The sequence below is a fragment of the Molothrus ater genome, chromosome 18, assembly GCF_012460135.2.
Source record: "Molothrus ater isolate BHLD 08-10-18 breed brown headed cowbird chromosome 18, BPBGC_Mater_1.1, whole genome shotgun sequence".
NCBI classification, from domain to species: Eukaryota; Metazoa; Chordata; class Aves; order Passeriformes; family Icteridae; genus Molothrus; species Molothrus ater.
Window position 1 is genome coordinate 7427514 of NC_050495.2, and position 12929 is coordinate 7440442.

At 39.1% G+C, this 12929-nt stretch overlaps 1 protein-coding gene across 7 annotated transcripts in view; it reads left to right on the forward strand.

Annotated features, from left to right (window-relative positions):
- Positions 1 to 12929, forward strand: part of ARVCF (ARVCF delta catenin family member) — a 246679-nt gene that overhangs the window by 69977 nt on the left and 163773 nt on the right. For all 7 annotated transcript variants that reach the window (XM_036393092.2, XM_054516766.1, XM_036393091.2 and 4 more), the window contains one exon: positions 12474 to 12540. The gene's annotated coding sequence lies outside the window, so the exon portion shown is untranslated. The remainder of the gene's footprint in view (positions 1 to 12473; positions 12541 to 12929) is intronic.

The window sequence follows — 12929 nt, forward strand, 5'->3', positions numbered from 1 at the left end:
TGGAATAGAAGTTCTCAAACACAGTTTTTAGCTTTTTGGTTCACTATATCTTGAACAATACCAAAGCTGGACATAAATCATTACATGTGTTGAAAAAACAGGTGCACTGCACCAATTTACTTCATGTCCTGAAGACCACCCAGAACAAAATATCAGAACTTGGTTGCAGACAAAAGAGAGCTTTTGGAGATCCAGTGGAGGTGCAAAACATTGTAAATATGAGTGTCTTAGCTTGTAAAAAACCAACAAAAGTAAAAAGTTGTTTTAGATTACATCATAGTAAAATGTAGGAGAAAGAGCTCTCTTGACTGAAAGATTCCAGGTTCAGAGAGCTAAGAGCAAACCACTGTATTGCACTGGGTTGCAAGGAGTTCAGAGACCTCTTCCTGTGCATTCTGTGCTGCTCAGGCTGTGCTGTCCCTGTTCCTGCTGCAGCAGAGCATCTGGATTCCTTACCCAGGATGGCAGCCCCCATCCCTTCTGGGTGTAACTTTATCCTGCAAAGCACTACTGTAAGTTCATCTCTGTGCTTTCTTTGGCACTGTTAGGGGTAGGAGTCCACAGTGCTAGAATAGCTGAAATATTTAAGGCCAGTCTTCTACTTCAGTAGACTTGTGCTGATGTTGAACTTGATCCAGCTTCTACATATTTTTAGATATTGTGGCATGAAATTTCACACCCCCCAAACCACGGCTTCAGGGCAGTAGCACTCGTGGCCAGATTTCCCAGCTCCAGTAGGGGCTAACAGTGTGAGTACAGGGTGCAGTGCTGCATCCATTCCTTTCTCGTTATTTAAAAGAACATGTTAGCTGTCATAGCTTTGTTCTTCAAAGGAAATTCTGACACAGCCTATGCATTTATTTATGAATTTGATGGATAAGGGGGAATAGTTCTCTGTGTAACAAGAATCTTCACTGGTAGCTGTTGTCATGGGCAGTTTGTGTGTTAGTAAGGGGTGGAGAAGTTTAAGTCCAAGAGCACTGATGGTGAGTGATTCTGAATAAATTGATATAATAATCTGAATTGAAAGCACAGCGTGTAGAGTGACATTTTTAGCTTTGTTCAGGTTTTTCTGGATAAAGAGGATTTTTTTTAATGATCTGATTTTTTTCAGATCTTTCTGATTGGAGTCAGAAGAGCAGTTCAACATTGAGAAGGAGTAATGTGAAGGTTATGCAATGTTACAATAAACGTAAGAACTTTGAGCTACGGCAAGGGAATAAAATTTCAGGGCTATGACTAGGTAACTAGGTACTAGATACTATTCAAGATGAACACTGCACCCAGATTACCTAATTTGATGTAATTCCTAAGTCTTTTATGAAATGGAAATAGAACATGAATAAATATTCACTTGGGGATATTTTTCTCTAAAACTTAAAGTTTTTCTATACCCCTGAAATTGGTTCCATTTTTTTCTGTTCAGCTGTGGCTTTTCTTTCAGCTGTGCCCAGTGGCTCCTGCAGTCTGCCATCAGGAACCTGGGCTAGTGAGTTTCCTTTCCCAGGGATATAGGCCCCCGTTGGCATTTGGGGGCCAGTTTTCTTTCTCCTTTCCTTATCACTTGGGAGAAGGGCAAACACTTGAGACATATCTAAAGGGTGCACATTCCTCACATTCCTCTTCTTAGTGTTTCACAAGTGTGGAGTTGGGTGCAGCTGAGAAATGAAGATGTAAAAAGAAATGCTAGAGTTCTCTGTGGTGTCTCTATTGTATCCAGGTTACATATGCATGTAAATTAGTATAATTAATTATATCTACTCATTTCTACAGCCAGCTCCTGAAACTGAGCTCATAGTCAGTCAGTCTAAATAATTTCCTTTTACATGATTATGTCATTACAGATATTAAGGACCAAGCGTTCTCCTGATATCTCTAGCTTAAATACAATCAGAATAAAGCATGTTTTCTAGAAAGAATTTAAGTACTAAATCTGTTTAAAGTCTTGACAGAGCACTGTGTCCAGCAGCATGGCCATTACTGTAATTCCATTCAGCTTAATGTATGCAAACCAGAGAGTTTCAGTCAATTGCAGCAATAAAACTTTTGTTTCAGCTGCCAAGTTAATCATTTGACTCCTCGTGATTGTGTGTTTCCATGACAATTGGATGGGTTTATGATTGACACACATACAATTAAAATATGCCCTTCAAAACTGTGCATCTCAGAGACCTAATGAAAGCTCAGTCATATTCCTAAACAACTTTTAATTAAAAGAGTGGTGGATTGTGACTTTCAGCAGCAAAGAGGCTGCAATTTGTAGGTCTCAGCATCAGTGAACACGGCCGAGTAATGTTAAGATTTATTGTGGCCTTAGCCTTGGATTTAGATCTCACCTAAATGTGGACTTTATTCTCTCATTGATTTCAGCTTCTCTGGCTTTAGTGATTTCTTTTAATTAACATCTAGAGTGAAATTACGTAGTTCTTCCACAGTCTAATTTCCTGTTGCCTTCATGTAGGACTGAGTGTGGTTAACAGTCAGAGAGCCTGCTAGAGTTTTTAATAATAAGGTTATGCGTATACCAGCTCTTGAAAATACATGCTAATGGCTTTACTAAAATTTACAAAAAATTATGGGCACTTTGGTGGATGAAAAAATATTATTTAAAACTGTGGAATTCCCTTTATGTTATTAAAACTCTGGTATTGTTAATAAAAGTAGGTTAATAACAGGGTTTCAGTGGATGGTATATTTGCTTCATGCTCTGTTTAGTGTCTGGATGGCCTCTGGACACATGGAAAAGTCTATCTCCCTTTCTAAGGGAGCAGAATGGTAGGACTTGGATGAGGCCTAGAGGAAATAGCAGCTTATTTTATATTATCATGGAGATTTATTAGCATTATATGAGCAGCTTAATACATAGAAGCTTTTTTCTTCAGACTACTCAGGGTGATTACATTTTTTAATATAAAGTATATCATTACTTGTTAGTTCATTGCAATGTTTCTAGCAAGTCTCAGACAAGTGTATTTTTTGTACAGTTTTGCAAGTCTGATATGGTATCATTATATCTGATACTGTATTCATAGGATCTGTTTCATTTCTGTATGTGTTGAGATCTGAGAAGCACCTAATGCCTGTGACACTGTTGTGATTTAAAATCAAAATATCTCGCTCGTTTCCAAGGTAGTTGTATGAAATATATTTCCCTTCTCTATTAACTAGTCAAGCTGAGGGTTTTTTGAGGCCGGTGTTTTTGGCATCATTAGCTGCATTTTTGGTACCACAGAAATGAGAGACATCACTGAATCATTCAAGAGGAATAATAAAATGAGAGGGGAGAAGTTTGGCAGCTGAACCTTGGTGGTGTGCCCCAGCCCTGAGGTGCTGGAGCCAGCCCAGCCCCACGTGAGTGTCGGGACTGCAGGACCTGCGGTTGCTTGGCTACTCCCATCCAGCAGCAGCCATTTGGATTGAAAGAACAGATGTGCAGCCAGATTCTGTCTCTTAAATCTGCACATTATAAATATTTAAGATGCACATAAGACTTGTGTGATGGAGCTGCTGCTTCTGTGCTTTTGGCGGTCGGTCCTGTTCATCAGTTTTATCGCACTTGGTGCTTGTTGCGAGGACACTGTCCAGGCTGGCAAAACTAAAATTAGATCTGTCAGCTTTTTACTGCTTTGTGGTTTCTCATGTTGTGTTAGTCCCTGTTCTGCTGCTGCACTCCCTGAGCCTGAGCTGCAGTGAGCAGTGCTCAGCTGAAAGGTTCTGCAAGGCGTGAGATGTCAGCTACATCTGAGCCCAAAGAGATCCCAGTGTGGCACTGTGCATCCACACCTCCAAAAGCTATGCCACTGCTACTTCTGTGACCTCACTTGTTCTCATTGCTGTGGTTCTTGAGCAAAAGGGGAAAGGCTATATGGTACGGAAAAACAGATTCAACAGGTGTATCAAATCTATACTGATAAATACATAAATTTTTTAAGCAATGCAGTTCCACGCTTGCTGTTCTTACCAGGAATGCGTATTAATCCTTCTATCAACATGAAGAGCAGAACTGTAGCATGGAGCAAATGTATGTGAATTGTTTTCCTGTTTATTTCTCTTCTAGTAATTACCTGTTCCCTTTCCTGACCAGCAGTGGCTCCGTGGGACGGACTCAGTGTGTGCTTTCTTCTCTGTTCACCTTATTTTCCTTGTTTGTTTGCTGGCATGTGTTTTTTTTTCCTTCTTGTTTTCCTCTGTCTAGCCACAGAGACAGTTCTCTGCAGTCACTAAATCACATATCAGAATTATCATTTAATATGAATTAGTCCTTTGCTACTTCAGATTTTTGTCCTGGCAAGCACCACAGCAGCCGCATAAAGCCCATCCAGTGAGAGGGATAAATACAGCGATTGAGGCTCTCTGGACAGAGCTGGGACAGTTCTCCAGGGTCACACCTTGGCACACACTGCCAGTGCCAGCTCACACATGGCACTGCTGTTCTGTTCACAGTGTAAATGTGGCTCTCCTGAGTGCCTTTCCTTGCCAGTGTTTCTGTGTTCTTCCTGCCCACAAATGTATTTGGTGTCAGCGTGTTTCACTGCCAGGCTTTCTAGCATGTGCTCTCCTCAGTGCTACACTGCTTAATTTGGCCTTTCAAAAACCCATGCTCTCTTGTTTGTCTCTCCACTGGGAGGAAAATGCAGAATTTGGGACTCTGAGGTCAAGCCGTCACTGAAATAATTAGGCAGTTTACTGTAATTGCCAAATTTCTAGTGATCTGAGTTTGCACCCCCATCTTCTTTTGCTTTGTTTGTTTTTTTTTCTTCCTATGTAAAGTACCAGGCTTGTCTTTCTCAGAATCCCAACAGTCTTTCTTGGTTAGGTTTTCTGTAGCACATCCTCCCAATATTTCTTAGAAAAACAAGAAGTTGCTTGAAATTAGCAAGATGTTAGAATTTTAGGAATATGTTTTCATGTAATCCTCCTTAATTTGCCTTAAAGATAAATACAAAACAAGGAGTTTATTTTTTTTTAATATAGGTCTAAATAATTGATTCAACTTCTTTACAGTAGATTTGTAATGAATTTTCTATATCAGAAGAGCTACAGTAATACATGAAAAAGATGAGAGCAGTCACCATAAAAAAGGAAGCAGTGTGGCAAAGCAAATAATTTTGCTTCAGAAGTGCCTGGATAACCAAATTCCTGCTGCTTTCATGTTTTAATCCTCTTAAAAGAAGAGACTGAACTCTTTCAGTGTTTAAAGACCAGATTGAACTCAAAAAACTGTTACAATCTACGATTGTTAAAACATATTCACTGAAAACGCTAAGAAACAAACTCTGTTAATAATGTATATATTTACCATGCTTCAATAAATGTAAGATTATAGATACAGAATTTATATGTGAGTGTGGGAACATATACTTCTGGAAACTTAGCAGTCCATGTTTTAGCTGCTCTTGTTTGTCCTGGGAATTGAGACCTGTAGCTTAGTGTTTGAATATGTTGGTGCATCTTTAAATAGCCTGAGTGCAATGACTGCCCAGTAGCCTGAATGCATTAGAATGAAGCATGAAGCTTGTAAGAGTTCTGGGACTTGGAATAGAAATATTCTTCATATTTCCTTCTTCATTAAGCTATCCCTGCTTTTTTGTGTGAATTCCCAGTTGGCCAGGAAAGGTTACTAAGCTCTCATCTCTATCAACTGCAAATGATTGATTTCTTCTATCCCTAGATATTCTCCCTACCCATCTGTTTTACATTCTTAGAGCAGCAGTTTTGGATGCTATTTATATCTTTCCTTGGCAATTGTTTTTCTGTTTAGATTACTGCAGTAATTCACCTTTAATTTTCCTCTTGCTTTATTGAGGAATTTTTATTAGTGATCCTAATCTGTGCTAATGTCACACTGTTCCATGGGCATGATTGAGTAGAGGCCTTACTTTTTCTCTTATGTGAACTTCTACCTTTAGTTCATCGTTAATAAACAGAACTTAGTAAATTATTTTTAAACAAAGACAAATGGAAACTTTGTTATGCTATTAAATAGAATATACATAATTGTTGTCTAAGACAGACATGCTGTGCTCTTTCGCTCTCATGCAGGTAGAGATTTTGCATTCTTGCAATTTCTACTGCGAAAACCTCATTAGTTAAATCAGTGCTTCTGTGGAACATAAAGTTTAAAGAATGCCAGCCCATCTGAAATGATCTGACTACTTACCATTTGGTTTCCTAACTATTTATATGTATTTTGTTACTTTGGGAGTGTTCATTAAGTTTACCTGCATACAGACACATCCACCTTGCCAGTTTTCTGGAAGACATGTGCAGCTCCTACCACCCAAGAGAGTGCTATGGATTCTGCAGGTTTATTACAGGTCTCCCCATTTTTCAAGCTACTTTTCTAAGTTCTTGTTTAAAAAAAATTAAAATCCTGCTTCATGTGACGAAGAGCTGTAAGAGATGTGACTGAGGCCTCATTCAATTGTGGTTTTTTTAAGGACAAGAGGAAGGCATCACTTAGGTGTTAAGGATTACTTCTGAGATTCCAGAGATTTGTCACTCACTGCTCTTGACGACCAGCAAATTGTCATTCTCCCTGTCAAGTGTCATTTCTCCAGTCTTACCTGTAATTTTTTGTTCCTTTCTTTTACCTTCATTAGCATGTGATAGTAATTTTTCTGTGGTAGAAGGTTGTCAGTTACAGGATTAGGTGCTGGTCTAGTAACGACTGCATGTGTTCATTCTGGTGGTCAGCTTTTACACTAATAATAGAGTATTCAGATTTATCTGCAGCAATGCAAATTATCAGGAGAACAGTTCTTAAGTTAGGCTACCCTATAATTTTATTCACAAAATATTGTTAGTTGGTTTTCTTCCGTTTGGGCACAGAAAGAACTGGACATTTTTCAAGTACATATTTTTGATAAGAAATTTCCTAGCTTGAAAACTATCTGGTAGCAGCTTTGGTTCAAGCTGAGCCCTTGCCAGTGTAATTGCCAGGGCAGAAGCTGTTGGCCACGGGCAGTGAGTGCAGCATCATGAGCACAGCAGGGCACTGTCAGAGCAGCACAGAAGATCTGACGGTGCTGCTGCTCATTGTCACCCCCGTGGAACTGGGACATGGCTCTGCTGTGCTGCACAGCTCAACTGTGCTCTATGGCTGCAGTAGGATATTGATTGCAAATTGCAGCTTTCCCTGTTGAATTAAAATTGTGAACAAAGATTATTCTAAAAATTCCAGCTTGCTTTGGAAAATCTGCTCTCTTAACCCTCATGGTTACAGGACTGGGTCTGGCTTGCTTGAGAGAGGAATTTCTACCCTGGAGAATACAAACATCTGCAACCAGTTTCCCACAGTTGTTGTGAACTTTGTTGGCACTAATATATTATTACTAAAACCAGGATTGATTTTTTTTTATCCTTCTTTTTCCAAGATTAAATTTCATTATAGAATTTTGGAAGATCACCTTTGCCTCCCATTTAAATGAATAAATTTATCCTCTTTCTGTAATACATAAAAGGTGACTTTGGTTACCCCGTGAATGCTATCAAGTTCAATTTAGATACCCTTAGTATACTAGAAAACAAAATTAGATAATTCATCATCTAAATTAAATGAAACTCCGTATTATTATATTAGCATGTAATGTAACAAAATTCCTTTAAAAATTTTCATAAAAAGTGATCAACTGCTGCATTTTAATTTAATTGGATGTGATGAATTCTTATACATTTTAGGCTGTAAAATTTTAAATTACATTTTAAAATAAAAGGTGTTCAGTTATAATTTTATTGCTATGTAAGTTCTTGAAACAATGCTGTTGGTAAAGTCTCACTTATTATATATGTATCTGCACCAATGTGTACCTTGTTTTTCCATTCCTGGATGTCTGTTTGTAATGAGAATTATTAGGAACATAGTACTAGCAGCTGTCAGCAGGCTCTTGATAAGAAGATTATTATGTGTTAACTTTAAAGAGTTAGGAATGTATAATTTATGGCTACTTGGTGGATTTTGCGGATGTCCCAGTTGTACACAGTTGCTAATCGGAATGATGGAAAACATGACTTGGAAATACTGTCATTGAGGTTTGTTACAATCAAGAAACTGCTGTTCGAGTGCAACTTCTCTGTTTGATGTTCAGGAGGAAATCTTAGTCCTGTATTAAAAACACTAAACTGTCTGGGCTTCTTATAAATATTAATTTACCAAATGCACAGAAGTCTGTGACATTTCCTTCAGAAGAAAGGATTAGCTTTAATTTTGCTTGTATCACAGCACAGCAAAGTGAATCACCGCACATTGGCTTTTGTAGTTCTGTATTTCATAGATTTTCTTTTAATATGTCATGTCTTTATCAACACAGCAACACAGTAGAGGAAATAGGTGCACCTGGTTGGCAGAGTTAGTTCAGCCATTGTTTCTGTAATAAGTTATTTACTTCACTGGGATCATGTAATGACTTGAGTGACATTTTATAGGCTGTTGTACATTTTCAGTCCTGACATTTTAAAAAGCCACAGTTCTTATCTGTGACATGTCTGTGTACTGATGCATGGGCTCTTTACTACTTCTGTAATATTTATATAAAATTTATTGGCAGTAACTGCTATTACCCAGTGCATCTCTTTTGAAAGGTCTGTGTATCTCTCCACGTTGACTGAGCTGTTCAGAGGGGGTTTGGAACTTTCTGGGCATTTTGCCACTAGTTCTGTCTGAACTTTGTCTGCATTTGTATCAGCTGCTTTAGTTAGTGGTTGCTCGCTTGATGTTAACATGCTGATTTACACTATAATTAAGAATGAGTAGGAGTTTCTAAGGGAACTCAGAGCTCCTAAGTAACACAAAAATAATGCTGTTTTAAATAAATTTCTAGAGATAATTGAGGGTAAATATTAAAATATCAAACAGCTTGAAGTCCACCTCTTTTGATGGAAAGCTTTGTAATGAGTGTGCAGGGTGGCTGCTGTTCATTATGTTTGTATCACATCTTTAAGAGGAGAAACTTCACTTCCCATGACTGTTTCATATGTTTTGATGCAAGTTGTGACAAAGCATGTACCCACACACTGAGTTGTGTAATGTAGCTACCTCATGTTTGCCATCTGATACCTTACATAAAAGCAGAAGAACTGTGCTGTCAGTCAGAATACCCTACATTTCTTTGTGAAATAAAATAGCAGTTTAGCAAATGAAGATGTAAGGCGAAGGAAGAAAATTCTTTCTTTTCACTTCTTTGTCTCTTAGTTAAGTAAATCACAGCAGATACAAAATACACTTCGGAGAGCTCTATTCAGCTCTGCCCAAACTTCTGGTGATTTATCTGTCACAAGAGCTCTTGCCAAGGAAAACATACAATTGGAGGGTATCAGCTTCTTGCAATCAATAAAACAAAACATGGACAGACAAATTAATCTGGAGTAGTGAGCTCTTTTCCACTGGTCTCTTTTCCATTGGGGTAGCTGTTGGCAAGTGAAGTTGTGCTGACTGCAGTCTGCTGCTGTAGTGACAGAAACATTTGTTCCTTGAGGCTGCTTTGAGGTTGTAGGTGTGCAGAGAGGGCTGGAGCCCTGAGTCTGCAGGTAATTTTTCTGCTACCAAATAAATTACATCATCCAAATTCCTTATTAGTTGTTTTAATGCCAGAGAGAGCCAAAGATAGACTTTCCATTCATACCCTGGGCAAGATTTTGCAATGTGTGCTTTAGTAGTGTTGCAGCTGAATTAAAAAGCAGTCTGCTTGTCCATCCACGCTGTGGTTTTGTCTCATTTATTTTGGACTAAACTGCTTGCTTGCCTCACACCAGGCAGTGTTAATGTCACCAGTTTCTGTGCAGAGGTGAGGGATCTGCTCTGTGCCCCAGAACGTGTTCCAGCCCTGGTTTGTGTCACACTGTCACCGTGTCACTGGCACAGTGGCACCAAGGGCCAAGCATTCCAGTGGAATTGCCCAGGCTGTACCTGGCTGAAGGCTGCTCCTCCCACTGACTGAAAGCAAACGTTTTCAAGAGCTTGGGTGGATGCTCAGAAGCCTTTTGAGTAAGTGACCAAGAAGATGTGAGGAGGGGACTGCCAGCATAGACCAGGCATAGCTGATGATGCAAAATAAGACATGCAGAAAAAGGAATGGTAGAACACATTGCTGCTGTACTTCCCATCAGGCTCTTTGTGTAAAAGTACTCAGCTGTTGCCCGTGCACGCATTTGCAATGGTGCAGAATCAAAATTTGTCCCTAAGTCTTCCTGTAGTCCAATAAGCTGCTCACATTGTCACCATGTTAGAAAAGCTTTAATAACTAATTATGTTCACTGGAGTAGGACAAGAATGAAGTGTGGTGGGGATGCAATTGTGGAACTCGCTGACTGGCAAGAAATGCTTTGCTGATAGATGCTTTACTTTCCCAGACGTTTTTGCAGTGTCAGTGCCTTGATGTTCTGTTAAGGTCTTTCTTCTGAAAATATTTATCTTAATTAGTTACTATAGCTAGAGAGTAATTGTCTGATGGCTTTTTTTCTTAGTCATTTGTTGGCTAGTAAACATAAAACCACTCAGTCTTTAACAGTGCAACTGGGGTAATTAGTTACAAGTGAGAGATAACAAGCAATCTGAAAAGGCATTACAGGTTTTTCTCCACCTTTCCCATTTGAGAGCTGTAAGATACTTGATTAAAATTAGCAATAAAAGTATATCACTGGAGTGAAGCAGCATTTTTGTAATGAAACCCAGGTGTTTTATTAAATGTAATACCATCCAAGCTGGTGGGTTTTCCCCCTCTCCTGTGCACCACAGGTCGTGTTATCAAATGGGCAGCAACCAGGAGCTGAAAAGGGGACTTTGCAGGATGGCCATGAGCCTCAGCAAGCTGCAGGCTGCCCAGGGGTTGGGCTGAAGCTCTGAGCTGGCAGCAGCCATTGCAAACCAGCCCTCGGCTTCCCTGCAGCTGCGCTGTGCCCCTGTGAGTGCAGCACTGTCTGATCCAGGTGTTTGCCAGAACCCACACAGCACATCAGGGACTGCCACTGCTTGACAAGTACCCTGCTCAAAGAGTAAAATGAAACATGTGGATTTCTGCTAAAAATACAAGAAGGTTTTTTTTGGTAATCAGCACTGAATTTCAGGCTGAACAGGTGTGATAATCACTAGAAGGTCACCAATAATACTGTGGGTATATATTAGAGTGCTGATATTTTATATATATATATATATTTTGGGATTATGTGAAGTAGCCAAATGCACTTTATTCTCAGGTTATATGATAAAAAAAGATTCAACAATCCCACAGCTGTACATGAATGCCATAGTAGGACTAGGTCTTACCCAGGACATCCCAAGCCTTAGGCAGCTTGTCTTCTTGACTCTGAATCAACAACAAAAATACAGGTGAAAAAGGAGGAAAGAAAAACCAAGGGAAGTATTTTTTCCAGTAGTTTTTGTCTGTGCCACGTGACACTAAATGTAAGGCATTATTTCTTTCTGACTTCATAAAATAAATAAAATTAGTTTACTTAGAGGAGATAAGTCGTATTCTTATGAGGCAAAAGCTAAAAGAAATTAGGCTTCAAAGAAGCTCTCTTCTTACATTAGAGATGTTGAATTTTCTTTTAGCACCTCTGTAGTTACAGTGAGTCTGCAGGATTGAAGTGCTTTTCCTTACTTACCACTCAGGTGTTTATTTAGTGCCATCCAGGCAAAGGAGGAGCAGTGAGAAAGGGACTCATGATGGAGCCATGTGTTGGTGGAAGGGCAGTGGCGTGTCTGGTTGTGGGGTAAACTTCACCTGAGTGAAACCCAGCAAGGCTGATCTGCAGGAATCAACTGCTTGAAATGTTCTTGCTCTCAGAAATAGAGTAGGAGAGTGGGAAGCCAAGACAAAGGATCCTGCTGGCTTACTTTGGGAAATTGCTAGGATAAGAATGTTTAATGGGAATGCTGCATGAAGCTCTAAAAAAAAAAAAAAAAAAAAGATTTTGAAAAGCATCGAGTTCTTTCTGGTGAATTTTCTGTCCTAATTTCTCCTGTTCTCTGCTGTTAGGAGAAAAAATGTCAGACAGGATGAGGTGTATCTGTGGAACCACAGTTGACATTTTTAGAACCACTAGATGGCATTTAGATCTGGATGACTGAAAATGCTCTGGTGTGTGCATATGAGGCAAACATTTTTTGCCTCTAAATCTAGGAATTAATGGGGAATTAAATATATATTTGATTAAATTTTAAATTTAGGAATGTGTGATTTATGCACATATGAGTGGCACTGGGACAGAAATCAGGAGGATCTTTTAATGGAGTTTACTTTGAATACTCCAATCTGTGGGATTTTCTTGGGATTTCAGGTGATGGTGGAAGAGATGCCAGATCTAATGCTTTTTTGTAAACCAGCATGACTCAGGAAGGGGAACCAAGGAGAGATACAAATAAAAGACTTCTACAGTATTATGTAAATGTTACCAGTTATTCAAAAATAATCCCCTCTTCTTATTTCCCCCAGATGGAATAAAAATCTTCGTTATTTTCTTTGTTTCTCTTACAGAGTTATTATCGAACCAAGGGAGAATTTCCATCTTAAAAGCCACTACAAGAAAGAAAGATTATAAAAGGTACTGTGTTTCTGCAGCTGAGTCTCTTGAGTGTCTTGGTACTATTTCAGTATGTGTGTTCTTAAATCACTATCTTTTTATTAAATTGTATTTACACCTCAGAAATTGCTTCATTTGCATGCTATTGAAGGCCAGCTAAAATTTGTGTAACATAGTGGTAGAATGGCTGAGGAGCAGAAAGAAGGGAATACCCCTGTGATATCCCTGAAAACTGGAGCTAGGACAGGACCATCATTCATTGTGGCCAGAGCAGAGGCAGTGTCAGGGGTAGAACACAAGTGCAGCTGAGGAAAACAGGGATGACAATTTTCTCTTTCCTGCCTTCTCTGATCCATCTCTCCCTTTTCCTATTACCATGGAAATACTCATTCAGCTTCTTTCTCACAGAG